The sequence below is a fragment of the Ursus maritimus genome, unplaced genomic scaffold, assembly GCF_017311325.1.
Source record: "Ursus maritimus isolate PB19 unplaced genomic scaffold, ASM1731132v1 scaffold_21, whole genome shotgun sequence".
NCBI lineage: Eukaryota > Metazoa > Chordata > Mammalia > Carnivora > Ursidae > Ursus > Ursus maritimus.
This window is the reverse complement of record NW_024424564.1, coordinates 8,391,620-8,409,259: the sequence shown is the minus strand read 5'-3', so window position 1 is coordinate 8,409,259 and position 17,640 is coordinate 8,391,620.

Genomic DNA, 17,640 nt, shown 5'->3' with positions numbered 1-17,640 from the left:
TCATAGCTCAGGAAGGGGCCCTGGAGAACGCCACAGCCTGGACATAGATGAGGTGATTTTGGATACGGTAAATGTTCAGAATATGGTAGCTAATGTTACCCCACAAATAAATTGTTGTAATATATTTAGCTAATGGCCTTTTTCTAAGTAAAGGCCTTTTATTACAGCTGCACTTTCTATTCTGAGAGAAGATAAGGAAGTGTTTTCTAACTCCAATGCAGTGTGACAGGCCTTTCGCCGACCTCCTTCTCCGTGCTAGCAAGGGGGCCCGGTCCTATGGCAGGAATGGTAATTTATAGCTTTCCCATTAAGGCAGAGGGTCCTATATTCCTCTCTGGTTCAGGTGAACCATAGCTGTAGGGTATGGAGGGCCAAAGAGGTACAATGAGAGTAAGAGAAAGCTTCAGGGGATGTTTATCTTCTTGTTCACAGCTATGGGATTCTGCAATGAATAAGAAAAGTAAGAGCACTGGGCAAATAATGGAATGGTTTAGATAAATTTAGAAAGACTCTTACTTATATTTTACCAGAACATAAAAATAAGACTCTGCTCAGGTTAAAGTGTAGTGCACTGAGAAAAGAACCAAAACCAAATGAGGCTTTTTTGATTTATCACTCACCAGAGAAGTTGGTTTGCTTTAGTTTTTCTAAAATTTACGCCTAGTCTTCTTAATCTCTCAACATATCTATTTCCCCCAAGGCCCTTGATCATTTTAGTTTCTTTGAATCCTAGAATCGACTTTCTGAATTGGAAGTGTTAGAGCCATTCTGTACAAAGAGGATGGACCACCCCACCCATAATTTGGTTTCAATGGAAGAGACATACCAAGAGCATATGAAAATACAGAATTAGGTTCCCGTGAACCTCTGGTCACAACGTTTTTATCAACCTGTCAACACATAACCTTGTTTTATGTGTGTGTCCGTTTAAAGACATCTTATTTAATATATGCTGTTGATTCACTAACAATGAACTCACAGACAGTGCTATAACTCACGCTCGAACACGTGTGTTGTCAGACTTCTTAAGTTTTGCCAGAAAACTTCACATAGACTGCTATGTTGCTTTTGTCTCATTTTCATTTTCCTAATTAACAGGGAAGGGGAAAATCCTTCCGTGTGGCTATTTGCCATTGGGTTTCTTTTCGCTGTGAATTGCCTGTTCAGTTCATTTACCTGCTTTTTTTTTTTTTTGATGGCCCTTTTCCTATTAATTTATAGATTCTTAAGATTACATTCTGTATACTAATATTTATATTAGTATAAATTCTTAAGATGTACATTCCATATACTAAATAATATACTGATATTTTCTTGAGTAATATCTTCTACATGGTCTTCCAACTGTGTGTCTTTACATTTTGTTTACATGGCCTTTGTCATACAGAAAATTTTAATTATTTTCATGAGGCAAATTTTGTGTCTTATTTAAGAGATTCTTCTGTACCATAAAGTCATAAAGATATTTCTCTTTCTATTGATACTCTCCACGTTGTCTTCTCATAATTTTAAAGTTTTGCATTTCACAGACCCTTAGTTAGCACAGAATTCATTTTTATATAGAAGGTCTGTAGGGATTTTTTTTTTCACTATGAGGACAATCAGTTTTATTTTTATTTTTTGTGCCTTGTGGAATTTTAACATCAAGGTTTTGCTAGCTTCACAAAAGGAATTGGGGAACTACTCCCTTTTTTTAATCTCTTAGAACTCTTATATAAGAGTTGAGTGTTCTTTGAAGGTTGGGTGATATCTGATTCCATACCTTTTATACATGTTAAATCAAACATGTACCTAATAAATCTAATATTTATAGCTATTAAATTAATAGTTGTGATTATATTAATAAGTCATAAAAATAATGTTTAATATGATCACTAAATTATACATTGATAATATAACTTAATATATAAGTTATTAAGTTAAAATATTTCATATGTTTAGTGAATATCACTTAATATTTAATATTTTCTTCTATCTTACAGTTGAGGCAGCAGCTGTATCCCAATAATTGCCTTAGTTTTCCATTTTTAGAACCTTTTGAGCTTATCTTCTTTCTCTGGGAATTAAAAAACTCCAGGTGATCTCAATGTGTTGAGAAACACAGGCCTAGCCTTCTGACTTCTCGGAGGAACTTTCTCCTCAGCTTTTCCTGTCTCTCCATGGCTCAGTGAAGTGAACTGCAAATTGCCTTCTTGTGGGGTTAGGGCCTTATTTCAAACATTGAGAGTAATGGGCTCTATGTGAAAACAAGCTTTTATACCTTTCCATTGGAATCCAACTCATTCTCAGTGGTCTCTGAATAAACGTTATCCATATCTAAAATCCAAGGGAAGTTAGTTCTGGCTTTAATAAAGCTCTCTCGAGCAATATCATGAGCCATTCATCCCTGCTGAAACAAGAAAGTAGAGGAGACGTCACAGGGTCAGTCTTGTACCATTTGAGGGCTCTTTGCAGATGTTTGTAGGCCACCATAGGCTTCCAAAAGAAGAGGCTGCATGGACAAGACCAGTTCTCCCCTTCCTTTGTGAGATCTGGAACTCACCATGCCATCTCTGACCTTCTTAGGTGCCTTTTCCTCCAGCTGGGGACCTGAAAACTCCTTTTACCTTCTAGATGTGAAGCAGCATGGACAGTGCAAATTCCTAACCAATCCCAACACTGGATCTTCTTTCCATCAACTGGGGAATAATGGGCTTAATCGGGCCATTGAAAAGGAAGGTCACTTGATCCTTCGTTTGCATTTCTGAGCTTTATTTTCCCTTTACTTTCACCTTTATTGCCTGAAATCAGTATTGCCTAGAAATTCTTTCTACCACAATTATATTGCTTTCCCAGAAACTCTGGAGACTTCCCAGCCCACACCCAGGCCCCTGCATGCCACCATTCTTACTCACAACTCTTGCGGGTTTTTTCCAAGACGGAGAAGATTCAAAACACACTCTTTGAGGCAAAATGGCCCCAGGAGGAGATTCATACTCACATAACAGAGCCTGACAAGGAGTATAACTTATTTTGACCCCTCTCCCATATCAGGATACATATTTGAGAAGAATTGCCAAGTATTAAATTTAAAAAGCACACAACTTCATTCTTATGGTTTTTGTACCCCATTTCAGACAGGCTTGGACAAATTCTACTAATTCTATTGTAAGTCATGGCTCCGAAAGCATTTCCAGCAACTTGAGGGAGAAAGGAGACAGGCAAGGACGGGGAGAGGGAGGCTGGGTAAGATAAGCCTGATGGGCTCTAGTGGGTTCGCCCAATCTGCTTGGGAAGCTGCTGCCACTCACCCTTCAAACTTTGAAAATCTGCTCCTATGGAGATAGACATTGGCAGGGGTAAAGAGGCACACAAGTGAAGAAGAATGAAGGTTTATCCCCCGTCTGCAAAGCTTTGTTCTGCAATCCTATGTGGAACAGCTGTTATGTACAGAGATGAGCAGTGTCTCTCTGCTGGCTGAACCAAAGGACAGGACTCTGGCTTTGGTGGTGGTCCAGGTCCCGGGATTGATCAAAACAGACCCAAGATTGTAAGCTTTTGGCATTCAAGCAAAGTCTGGGGCTGGAAACATGGGTGGATCTAAAACATTAAGCCCAAAGCAGATCACAAAGAATAAAATCAAGTGCTGGAAGAAGAGTGAGTAACTGGGCCCAGAACAGGTACAGGAGGTGAGGCCTGGAAAAACCCTTCAGAGAATGCCTTTTAAGGAGGCATCACAATGACCATATGGTGCAGAGACAGCTGTACAAGGCCCAGCCTGATCAGGGAATTGAATCACAAAGTTTCATCCACAAAGAATGGACATATTGGAAGAGGAGACAGCCATCTACACAGATCAGTGGACACTGTGTCATAGCTGTAATCATGTCTGTAATCTCTGTAATGCTTAAGTAAAAAATAGAGGAGCCTTAGGGGGTCTGTTGTGGGGTCAGTGCCATGGAAAATTTGTAGAAGAGGCCATGATTAAGCAGGGTTTGGAGTGATGCTGGCAGATAAGAATGTGGGAAAAGCCAAGAGAACAGCACGTGCAAAGATACGGAGACATGACACAACATGGTGTGGACGGAGCCATAGCAGTGAGATCATTCTGGAGGGGAGGAGGCAGGGGTAAGGGACAGAGTCAAGATTGGAAAAGAGGATCTATGGGCTGGCATAATGATGGAGGGCCTCAAATTTCATGCTAAGGAGTTGGGTTTGTTTGGTTTTCATTAGGGGGTGTGGAGCCACTGATGTATTACAACCAGGGCTAGGTCCCATGTTAGGCAATTCCAGAACTCCCAAAGATCACGGGGATTAATTGAGTAGATTTCTTAAAACAAATGATACTTGTTACCTGTCTTTTATTCTGATCCACTTGCCCCTCCTCATCCCCTCCCAAAGACTTCGGCACTTAGTTTTACTCTCCTTTCTGATTTTAGCTAGAAAATCATAAAACTCGGAAAGTTGCATGATTCTCTGAGGTTAGATCTGATCAACAGATAGTAACCCATTTTTTTTAATTGCTGTTTTCTTTGTCAGTTGGACTTGAGTTTATCAATTAGTCAGTTTATTTGTAGTGGAAAACTGCAGTTGTAGCATTCCAGGGACAAGCCTTAGTGGGAAACTGAACCGAATGAATCACCATTAGGCATATGAGGTTGTGGTTGAGAAACAAATATTTGTGATACACGCAATTGGCTCAGGTTATGACTTGTTGGCCCCTGGGTATCTGGTATTGACTCCCCTGAAACATGGAATGAGTAGACGAAGGCTCGGTCAGAAGTTGGGCATTTATATTAACACATCTGTCTTAGCTTTCTAATTTGTGAATAAAAACATTGAAATGTACCCACAAGGAAACACATCCAGGCCAAGACATAAAGATCTTTGAGGTCTTTTCAAAAATGAAAATGGTGAATATTCTCTCCTCACTTCACCTATCCCAGAAAAAGCTAGATACAGACATAGCTCTGAGTATTATGGTTGCAGAAGAGTTGGGTTATATTTGTTTGGTTTTAGTTCCCTGAAAGAGGAAAAGAACAGGATAATTATGGTACAATGAATAGTGCTGATGGCAACACATAACCTAGGTGTAGAGATCCTGGTGAAGGGGCTAGGTCTACATCTTCGCCCTGAGATCCTTGTTATCCGGGTTCCTGTGCTTAGTGTGCTGCAAGCAGGTGGTTGCAGACAATGCCAGCAAGAATGGGTCCTTGGTGCTGGGAGCCTTCTCGGAAACAAAGGCAGGGTTTCTGAAAAATGCAAATATGCTCAAAGGCAAGGTCCCTTGCAAGGTCTTTTTCCCTGACTAGAGGCTCTGGCTTGATTCTGGCATGGAACTTCAGCTGTGTTCTGGAAGCTGAGAATACCCACCTGCTTTAGGAATGCTTACTCGCCAGAATTAACACCGTGAGGTTATAAGCTCATTTTTATTATTATTACTTTTAATTTGAGTATAGTTGACACCCAATGTTATATTAGTTTCAGGTGTACAATGTAGTGGTTCCGTAAACCTATACATGATGTTGTGCTCACCGTAAGCGTAGCTCCCATCTGTCCCCATAAATTGCCATTCAACCTCATTGACTGTATTCCCTATGCTGTGCCTTTTGTCCCCGTGACTTACTCATTCCATCACTGGAAACCTGTGTCTCTCACTCCCCTTCACCCATTTTGCCCATTTCCCTGCCCTTTCCCCCTCTGGCAACAATCAGTTTGTTCTCTGTAGTTTATAGGTCTGTTTCTGCTTTTTGTTTGGTAAATTCATTTTTATATGAAAGAAGTGATTAAAGAACTTGCCCAAAGAAGCAGAACTGGTAACCGGATAGGAGGGTATTTAAGTCTTCTCTGACTGACTCTACAACATCTCTTTTTAACAGAAATATAATGCAGGCCGCATATGTTATTTTATTATTTTATTTTATTTTATTTTATTTTACTTTATTTTATTTATTGAGGTAAAACTGGCATACAACATTTTATCAGTTCCAGGTGAACGACATTATCATTTGATGTTTGAATGTACTACAAAGTGATCATCGTAATCAGTCTAGCTGCCATCCTCACCGTACAATTGACCCTCTTCCCCATTTTGGCCCACCCCCCAACCTCTTCCCCTCTGATAACCACTAATCTGTTCTCATTATCTATGAGTTTTGTTTTGTTTGTTCCTTTGTTTTGTTTTTTAGATTCTACATGTAAGTGAAATCATATGGCATTTGTCTTTCTCTGGCTGATTTCATTTAACATAATGCCCTTAAGGTCCGTCCATGGTGTCACAAACCACAAGATTTCTTTTTTTTTTTAAAAGATTTTATTTATTTATTCGACAGAGATAGAGACAGCCAGCGAGAGAGGGAACACAAGCAGGGGGAGTGGGAGAGGAAGAAGCAGGCTCATAGCGGAGGAGCCTGATGTGGGGCTCGATCCCATAACGCCGGGATCACGCCCTGAGCCGAAGGCAGACGCTTAACCGCTGTGCCACCCAGGCGCCCCACAAACGACAAGATTTCTGATTTCCTTCTTTTTTCTGGCTAAGTAGATTGCATTAATTGTATATGTATATACACATCTACAGATATATAGATAGATAGATATAGATAGATATAGATAGATATAACACATCTATATGCATTCATCATTGATAGACAGGTTGTTTCCGTATTTTGGCTATCATAAATAAAGCTGCGACAAACATAAAGGTGCATTTATCTTTTCTAATTAGTGTTTTTGTATTCTTCAGGTAAAATGCCCAGCAGTAGAATTGCTGGATCATATGGTAGTTCTATTTTTAATTCTTCGAGGACTTTCTGTACCGTTTTCCCATAGAGGCTGCATTAGCTTACAGCCTCACCAACAGTGTATGAAGGTTCTTTTTCTCTGCAGCCTTTCTAACTCTTATTGTTTCTTATCTCTTTGATTACAGCCATTCTGAGAGGTGTAAGGTGATATCTCATTATGGTTTTGATTTTCATTTCCCTGACGATGAGTGATGTTGAGCATCTTTTCATGTGCTTGTTGGCCATTTGTATGTTTTCTTTGAAAAAATGTCTATTCAGATCTTCTGCCCCTTTTTAATCAAATTATTTGATTTCTTGTTCTTTGTATACTTTGGGTATTAGCCTTTTAGCAGAGATATGATTTGCAAATATCTTCTCCAAGTTAGAAGAGTGTATTTTTATTTTGTTGGTCGTTTCCTTCAGTGTGAGGAAGATTTGAGCTTGATGTATTTGCACTTGTTTTATTTTGCTTTTATTGACTTTGCCTTTGTAGTCAGATCCAAAAAATATATGTAAGAGTGATGTCAAGGGGATTACCATCTTTGTTTTCTTCTGAATTTTTCATGCATTCAACTCTATAAATTATTTCAACTTAGTTTTTGTGTATAGTATAAGATAGTGGTTCAGTGTCATTCTTTTGCAGTGGCTATGTATGTCCAGTTTTCCCAGTACCACTTATTGAAGAGGCTGTCCTTTTTCCATTGTATATTCATAGCTCCTTTGCCATAAATTAATTGGCCATATATGCATAGATTTATTTCTGGGCTCTTTATTCTGTTCCATTTACCTATGTGTCTGTTTTTATGCCAATACCATACTGTTTTGATTACCATAGCTTTGTAGTACAGTTTGAAATAAGAGAGTGTGATACTTCAGCTTTTTTTTTTTCTTTCTAAAGATTGCTTTGGGTATTAGAGGTCTTTTGTGATTGCACACAAATTTTAAAATTATTTGCTTTAGTTAAAAAAAATGCCATTGGAATTTTGATAGGGATTGCATTGAATTTGTAAATTTCTTTGGGTAGTATGGACATTTTAACAATATTAATTCTTCCAAACCAATAGCATGGAATGTTTTTCCACTTACTTGTGTTTTCTTCAATTTCTTTCATCAATATCAAATAGTTTTCAGTGTATAAGTCTTTCACCTCCTTGGTTAAATTTATTTTCAGATGGCATAAAAAATTATTCCCAGGTATTTTATTCTTTTTGATGTCATTGTAAATGAGATTGTTTTCTTAATTTCTCTTTTTCTCAATAGAAGCATCACAGATATTGTATTGAGTTTGTATCCTGTAACTTTACTCAATTCATTTATTAGTTCTAGGGGTTTTTTGTCTTTAGGGTTTTCTATATGTTGAATTTTATCATCTGCAAATAGTGATGGTTTTACTTCTTCCTTTCCCGTTTGGATGCATTTTATTTCTTTTTCTTGCCTAATTGCTTTGGCTACTACTTCCAGTATTATGACAAATAAAACTGGTAAGAGTGGGCATCCTTCTCTTGTTCCTGATCTTAGAGGAAAAGCTCTTAGCTTTTCATAGTTGAGTATGATGTTAACAGTGGGGCTTGTCATATATGGCCTTTATTATGTTGAGGTATGTTCCCTCTCTCCCCCCTTTGTTAAGAGATTTTTATCATAGATGGATGTTGAGTTTTTCCAATGCTTTCCCCGTGTCTGTTGAGATAATCATATAATTTTTATCCTTCCTTTCATTAAAATGGTATATCATGTTGATTAATTGGTGGATGTTGAATATCCCTAAATTAAGTTTCCCTTAATCATGGTGTATGATCCTTTTAATGTATTGTTAAATTCAGTTTGTTAGTATTTTTGTTGATGATTTTTGCATCTGTGTTGATCATATATAATTTTCTTTTATTTTTGGTAGTGTCATTGTCTGGTTTTGGTAGCAGGGTAATGCTGGCCTTGTCAAATGAGCTTGGAAGGGTTCCTTCCTCTCCAATTTTCTTTCTTTTTTTTTTTTTTTAACGATTTTATGTATTTATTCGACAGAGATAGAGACAGCCAGCGAGAGAGGGAACACAAGCAGGGGGAGTGGGAGAGGAAGAAGCAGGCTCATATCGGAGGAGCCTGATGTGGGGCTCGATCCCACAACGCCGGGATCACGCCCTGAGCCGAAGGCAGACTCCCAACCGCTGTGCCACCCAGGCGCCCCTCCAATTTTCTGAAAGGATAGGCATTAAATTTTTTTAAATGTTCAGTTGAATTTACGATTGCAGCCATCAGGTCCTGGACTTCTGTTTTTTTTGGAAAGTTTTTGAATACTGATTGACTCTTCCTACTAGCAATTGGTCTATTCAGATTTCCTATTTCTTCATAATTCAGTCTTGAAAGATAGTAGTGTTTCAAGGAATTTATCAATTTCTTCTATGCTGTCCAGCTTGTTGGCATATAATTGTTCATAGTAGTCTCTTGTGATCTTTTATATAAATTTCTGTGATGCCAGTTATAACTTCTCTTTTATTTCTGATTTTATTTATTTAAACCTTCTCTCTTTTTTTCTTGGTGAGTCTAGGTAAAGGTTTGTCAAATTTTCATTGATCTTTTCTATTTTTTTAGTCTCTATTTAATTTTTCCTTTCTGATCTTTAGTTTTTCCTTCCTTCTGCTAACTATGGGCTTCATTTGTTTTTCTTTCTCTAATTCTTTTTTTGTAAAATTAAATTATTTACTTGAGATTTTTCTTGTTTCTTGAGGTAGGCCTGTCTTGCCATGAACTTCCCTTTTAGAACTGCTTTTACAGCACCTCATAGAGTTTGGGCTATTGTATTTCCATTCTCATTTCTCTCAAAGTATTTTTTTGATCTCCTCTTTGATTTCTCCATTGACCCATTGGTTGCTTAGTAGCATGTTGTTTAATCTCCACATAGCTGTGATTTTTCCACTTTTCTTCTTGTAATTGATCTCTAGTTTCACACCATTGTGGTCAGAAAAGATGCTTGATATGATTTCAATCTTCTTAAATTTATTGAGATTTGTTTTGTGGCCTAATATTTTATCTATCCCTGAGAATATTCCATGTACACTTGAGAAGAAGGCATGCTCTGCTGCTTTTGGATGGAATGTGCTGTATATAGTTACTGAGTTCATCTAGTCTAATGTGTCACTTAAGGCTGATGTTTCCTTATTAATTTTCTTTCTGGATCATTTACCCATTGATGTAACAGGAATATTAAAAATCCTTACTATTATTGCATTGCTGTCAATTTCTCCCTCTAAGTCTATTAGTATTCATTTGATATATTTAGGTGTTTCTATGTTGGGTGTGTAAATATTTACAAATCCTATATCATCTGTTGGATTGACTCTTATTACAGTCTTTAAAGTATATTTTTTCTGATATAAGTATAGCTACCCTAGCTTTCTTTTTGTTTCCATTTGCATGGATAATCTTTTCCCAACCCTTTACATCAGTCTGTGTGTGCCTTAGATATGAAGTAAGTCTCTTGTAGGCAACATATAGTTGAGTCTTGTTTTATAATCCATTCAGCCACTGTATGTCTCTTAATCGGAGAATTTAGTCCATTTACATTTAAAGTAATTATCCAAAGGTATGTACTTATTTCCATTTTGTTCATTGTTTTTTGGCTGTTTTTTAGTTCCTCTATGTTTCTTTCTTGTTCTTGCTGTCTCTTTCTCTCTCTCTCTCTCTCTTTTTTTTTTTTTTGGATTTTATTTATTTATTTGTCAGAGAGAGAAAGAGAGAGCACAAGCAGGGAGAGTGGCAGGCAGAGGGAAAAGCAGGCTCTCCACCGAGCAAGGAGCCCGATGCAGGACTTGATTCCAGGACCCTGGGATCATGACCTGAGCCAAAGGCAGACCCTTAACTGACTGAACAACGCAGGCATCCTTCTTTCTTGTTCTCTTGCTCTCTTTCCTTGTGGTTTGATGAATTTCTTTAGTGCTATGTTTTGATTTCTTTCTTATTATCTTTTGTGTATCTACTGTGGGTTCTTTTGTGGTTACCATAAGTTTTACATATAACACCCTGTGTATATGCCACTCTATTTTAAGTTGGTAGGAACTTAAATTTGAACTTATTCTAAAAACTCTACATTTTTACTCCCTCAACCCACATTTTATGGTTTTGATGTCACATTTTACACCTTTTTATATTGTGTATGCTTTAACTGATTATTGTAATTATAGTTAGTTTTGTTGCTTTAACCTTCATATTAGCTTTGTAAGTGGTTAATTCACTACCCTTCCTACATATTCATCTTTACCAGCAAGATTTTTGCTTTCAGTGTTTTTTTTTGTTATTAGTTAGTGCTTTTTCTTTCCAGCTTAAAGAAGTCACTTTAACATTTCTTACAAGGCTGCTTTAGTGGTGATGAACTCCTTTAGCTTTTGCTTGTCTGGAAAAATTGTATCTCTCCTTCATTTCTGGATTTTAGCCTTGCTGGGTAGAGTATTCATGGTTGGCAGTTCTTTCCTTTCAGCACTTTGCCTGTATCATCCCACTGTCTTCTGACCTGCAGAGTTTCTGCTGAAAAATCATCTTAACAAGTTGCTTTTCTTGCTGCTTTTCAGATTCTTTATCTTTAACTCTTGACATTTTAATTATATTGTATTTTAGTGTCAATCTCTTTGGGTTCATATTATTTGGAACTCCCTGTGCTTCCTGGACCTGGATATCTATTTCCTTCCCCGGATTAGGGAAGTTTTCAGCCATAATTCCTTTAAAGAATTTTTCTTCCACTTTTCCTGTCTCTTCTCCTCCAGGGACTCTTGTAATGTGAATGTTACTCTCCTTGATGTTGTCCCATAGGTCTCTTCAACTATCTTCACTTTTTAAAATTCATTTTTTCCTTTTGTTATACCAAGTGAGTGAGTTCTACTGCCCTGTCTTCCAAGTCACTGATCCATTCTTCTATTTCATTTAGTCTGCTATCAATCCCTTCCAGTGTATTTTTGAGCACAGTTATATTTTTCAGCACGGAGACTTTCTTGTATTTTCTATCTCCTTTTGAAGTTCTTATTGTGGTCATTTATTCTTTTCCCAAGTTTGGTGAGCATCTTTATGACCATTACTTTGAACTCTTTATTAGGTAGATTATTTATCTCTGTTTCATTAAGGTCTTTTTCTTAGGTTTTTCTTGTTCTTGCATTTGGAATATACTCTTGTTTTCTCATTTTGCTCAATTCTCTGTTTGACTCTCTATGTATGAGGTGAAGCTTACCTCTCCTGGTCTTGAAGAAGTGGCCTTGGGGAGGTGATGATGCTTTTTGTTCAACCTTGACCTAGCTCTTGGTGTTTTCTCAAACTTTTGTGATTGCTTAAATAGCCTGATTTATTCTTTTTTAAAAAATCCAATATAGTTAACATACAATGTTATATTAGTTTCAGGTGTACAACACAGTGATTCACCAACTTTATTCATTACTCAGTGCTCATCAAGATAAACAACTCTTAGTCTTCTTGGCCTATGTCACCCATCCCCCTACCCACCTCCCCTCTGGTAATCATAAGTTTGTTCTCTATAATTAAGATTCTGGGTTGTTGTTGTTGTTTGTTTTTTGGTTTGTCTCTCTCTCTCTCTTTTTTATCCTTTTTTTTGGTTAGTTTTGTTTCTTGGTATTCCTTTCTCTGACTGACTTATTTTAATTAGTATTATACTTTCTAGATCCAACCATGTTGTTGCAAATGGCAAGATTTTATTTTCTTTTATGGCTCAGTAATATTCATATATATATATATGATTCCCACCAAGAGTGTAAGAGGGCATGGAACATCTTCTTTATCCATTCATTTGTGCTGCTTCCATATTTTTAGCTTGGTTTGTTCTTGATAGGTCCCAGTGGTTGAGGGTGTGCCAGGACTTGTCAGTGTTCCAAAGGGAGAGATTTCAGCCAGCAATAGATTCAGGCTGCCAGCCAGATCCTCAGGCAGCAGCTTCTAAAGTATCCAAATATATACACTCCTGTGGGGCTGCAGTTGTAGACCCTGCTGACCTTCAGACTGAGAGATCTGGAGGTGTCCCTTGGGTGACAGGTGCAAGAATTGTGGCGTCTTCTGGGAAGTAGCAGCAAGCTATAGCAAGGAGAGCACATAGATGGTACCTCCCTGCCTATGTTCCCTGAGAGCCCCTCTGTAGCCTTTATATGTGTGGCAAACTTGAAGTTTGTTCCTCAAGTTGAAGTTCCAGGACAATTAAATGGGCCTTTTTCACATGTAGACTGGACGTATGTGTTAGCCTGCCATCTGTGCGGTGCCCCGCCTAGAACTGTCTTTCTGATTGTTACGGTTCTGTGGGGCCAGGAACACAAGATTCTTTGGCCACCAAAGCCAGGCAATCAAGAGCTGTTCCCTATGTGGACTGAGGTTGTCCCCTGGCTTTAGCTGCTGGAGAGTGTTGGGGAGGGAGGACATGTGACTGTGGTTTTAGCAAGGCCAGGAAACAGTACTGGGGGCTGGGCAGAACCATGCTTTAATGATGCTGGAGAAGGGCACTGGAAGTGGGGCATGCCTTTGGCTCTAGCGAGGTGGTGTCCATATGTGCCTGCCTGTGCTAGCCAGGTTGTGAGGAAACCAAAATTGGCGCTCACCAGAACCTCCGTTCCTGAGGAAGATCCCAACTAATTCTGGCCTCCAGCAGACACTTGAAGATAGCAAATGAATGACCTTCACAAAGAATCCCCTTATCTCTCAAACTGTGGCCTTAGTGCTGCTGGTTCCCAGGATGATTGAGTCCACAGGCGAGCTTCTCAAAAGGAGTGTCTCAGATCCCCCCCTGGATCCTGGGGATGTAAGCTCTTTTGGTTTCCAAAGACAGACGTTTTGGGGGCTTTGTTTGTCTGGTATAGGTTCTGAGGGTTGGGGTGACTGATGTGGAGCAAAAACCCTTCACTTCTTAGGGAGAGGCTCCCGGCCTGTGAGATCCCTCCCTATTGTGGGTTGCTGTACCCACAATAAAATGTAAGACCACATTTTTGCCTCTCCTGTCCATCTCCTCCCCCTTGGGGAGGAAGCTGGTCAGCTAGTTTTATGTTCTTTTCCAATGGGAATTATTCCATATGTAGTTACAGATTTGATGTGTCCATGGGAGGAGGTGTGGTCCTACACCACCATCTGGCACCAACCCCTCACCCCAAATATGTAATTTTAAGATTTCTTATAGCCACATTTAAAAAGTAATAAGAAACAAGTGAAACTAATTTTATTTTATTTTATTTTATTTTTAAAGATTTTATTTATTTATTTAACAGAGATAGCCAGCGAGAGAGGGAACCCAAGCAGGGGGAGTGGGAGCGGAAGAAGCAGGCTCATAGTGGAGGAGCCTGATGTGGGGCTTGATCCCAGAACGCTGGGATCACGCCCTGAGCCGAAGGCAGGCGCTTAACCGCTGTGCCACCCAGGCGCCCCTATGCCACCCAGGCGCCCCATGTGAAACTATTTTAATAATATATTATTTTTAACTCAATATGTTAAATTATTGTGATTTTGAACACATAATCAGTATAAAAATTATTAATGAGTTCTTTACATTCTTTTCCACACTAAGTCTTCAAAATACGAGACTGTATTTTGCCTTTACGGAGCATGTCAATTTGTATCAGCCACATTCCAAGTGCTTAAGAGCCTCATGCGGCCAGTGGCTACTGAACTGGGTAGGTAGCCCAGAGCTGCAGTCTACCAAACCGTATGGTTTCTCAAACGCTTCAGATTGTGGGAGGGATTTGGAAGAGTGGAGATGAACACCTGGTGTCACCACTAACACCCTTAAAATGGAAGGAAAGTAAGGCAGGGCTGCCACTAGTTCATTTGGTAAATTTACACAGATTTGAACAAAGTTCTCCTTCACCTGGGTAGACACAGCCTGCCCCAGGGTGCTTGATTTGGCAAGCAGAGTGCTTGCTAAATTTTACTCTCACTTACCACCTCTGACAGGAACCCTTATGCAGTGAACAACCCGCACAGCCACACATGGTGGCCCAGTTCCTTACCTTCAGCAAACTCTGCAATCATCTTCTGGCCCTTAGTGGCCAAGATTCATCTGTAGAGCTTCCTCAAGCTTTGGTATCCTGAGAAGTAATTCTTTCCCTTCTCTTAATATTTACATTCTTCTAAACATTTCTGATAGAAGCAAATGCTTCTAATTAAAAAACCCAAAAAACAAAAAAACCCCTGTGTCTCTCAACTGATTCCTTCATGAGGCAACAGATTCTCATTAACAGGACTTAGGAACCCTGCAAATGAAACCCTTGTCTCTTAGCTCTATCAATTGAGTGACTGTGTTTCCACATTGGCTAGAGAATCCTTTCATTCACCACAGAAACCCCAGGACCAATCTATTGAGATGAGTGTATTTTAGAGATGGGCCAGATGGGAAGCGTCCACACTCCATCCGTTTATCATATAGATGTGGCCATTGTCCAAATCTTATAAAATCGCCAAGAGAGAAAAAAACCACAAGGCTGTGCATTTCGAGGGTGATCACAGCTCTTTGGATTATTTTAAAAGCACTGTCTGTTCCATGTATGTGCGTGTGTGTGTGTGTGTGTGTGTGTGTGTGTTAAGGGACACCTTCCAAGTCTCTCCAGATACAGGCAGATCTGGGTTCAAACTTCTAGTCTGTCACTTATTAGTTGTATCAGGGCGGGTTAATTCATTTTGCTGCCCATCAGTATCTTCATCTCTGTCATAGGGTTGGTGTAAGAATGAAGAGGTCATAGAGATCGTTCATGCAAAGCACTTAACACAGAAATCAGCATCTGTCAGTGACTGACAGATGGCAGCTATTATTATGGGTAATAATAATTTGTTCTTATTTTAACATTTGTAATATTTTGTTGTTAGTAAATCTTCAACTGTCTCACAGCATTTCTCATTAGCTAATGGATTCCAAACATCCCTCGGACTTGAGAACTTGGGAAATAGTTCACACATGAGCTTCCTGCAACGTAGTCTTAAGAATAAATTCAAATATTCTGGAAGTAATTTTTTCACTTCGATTCAGCCATATTCATAGAGTATTTATTTGGTTTCAGATCCTGGGCTTGTAAAAATACGTGTACCAGGATCCTTCACTCAAGGTGCTTCCTAAGACACAGAACCTTCCTACCACACAGTGACTTACACGACACCTTGCGCTACCAGACTCCCAGAAAGCAAAAATGGTGCCGGGTTTGTAGGTGGACCTCCAGCATTTAGCCTAGCACATAGCCTAGATGCATAATAAGTGCCGAGAAAGATATTTCTGAATGAATAAAAGTAGATGAGGCACGCCCGGGTGGCTCAGTCAGTTAAGCATCTGCCTTCGGCTCAGGTCATGATCTCAGGGTCCTGGGATCAAGTCCTGCGTCGGGCTCCCTGCTAAGTGGGGAGTCTGCTTCTCCCTCTCCCTCTGCTCCTCCCCCCACACCCCCTTGAGCTCTCTCTCTTTCAAATAAATAAAATCTAAAAAATAATAATAAAAAAATAAAAGCAGTAGATGGTGAGTGCCAACAAGAAATACGTGTATCAGTCCTAGATGTCTTTCTTTGGGTCCTATTCTAGCACCATGTCCAACCGTTCCCTGACCCTCACACAGCTTTACGTCCAACCATGTAAAACTAACTGCATTTCACAGTGCGTGATTACTGAGCTTTGTACGTGCTGTTCCCACTCTCTGGTTGCCCTTTTTACTGTGTTTGATGAGCTCTTAACTATCGCTGATGTATGTCTCCCCAGTGGAACCTTCTCTGGCCTCTGGGAGTTAATCACACTCTTCTCGGTGTTCTCTTGGTGTTTTGAACAAGGCTGCCCCTGACATTCGTAGGACCCTGACAAGAGCATGAATGGAGGCCTGCATACCAAATGACCAAATGTTTAAGAAGTTATAAATCAAGCTAATCAATCAATAAAATAAAATATGTTCTCTCTTCCTCCCTTGTCAAATATATCATCATCATAATAGAAAAAAAATACGAGAAAATACTATTTTTATAAGACTGAAAGTTGGCAAAATATTGAAGATGACCGAATTTGATTTATCAATCATTATTAAACGTTCTTTAATTTATAGGCTGGAAATATTTGGATGAGTAATAAGAAAGATAAACAGAATTCACACATTATTGTAAATTATTATGTATACTTTTACATAGTTATTCTACAAAATAGACTTTTCTTGACTTCAGCAAAATCATTTATTATGTTATAATAAAGATTTTCATTTCATTTGGCAGTTATGATCTAAGGGATTAAACAATAAAATGTAGTATTCGGTGGATACAAAATTGAATATATCTTCTAAGTGTCTATATTACATTAAAAATTAAAAATTTGTTTTGTTTTCCAGAGAGCTATTTCTTCCAAATATTTTAAATTGTCTACAAAATTAGGAGGCAAAACACGCATGAAAATTAATGCATATCAAAAGTTTAAATCAAAATTATTAAAATAATTATTAAAATAAAACTAGTCCCTCTTCCAGAAATGTTCATACTGATGTACTGGTGCTGAGATTGTCATGATGGGTTGACCAGGGATAAGGAAATGAAGCTGATGACTGTAAAGTTCAAGGTTTGCTTTTGCAGGGCTCTGCCTTCTTCTCCTAACTTTCATATATTTAAATTCATTATCTTGAAAAGTTAATTAAGCCTTATTAAATGTTTTTATAAAAGTAAAAGTATGGAAAAATCTAGTTCTCAGTAGGCATCTAATTACCAGCGTAAATAATCAGTATTCTATTTCATGCATTAACTAGATCTAGATATAAATTTAAGAGTGATTTGAATTTTTAAAATGTTGCAAATTGTTTTCTTTAGAAGCCATGTATGACAAGGTTGAATAATGAGCAATTGAAGAATATCTCCCAGGCCACAAATTGGAATATCAAGAGAAGCAGGAAAATTGATCTTCAGGACTGCTGGGA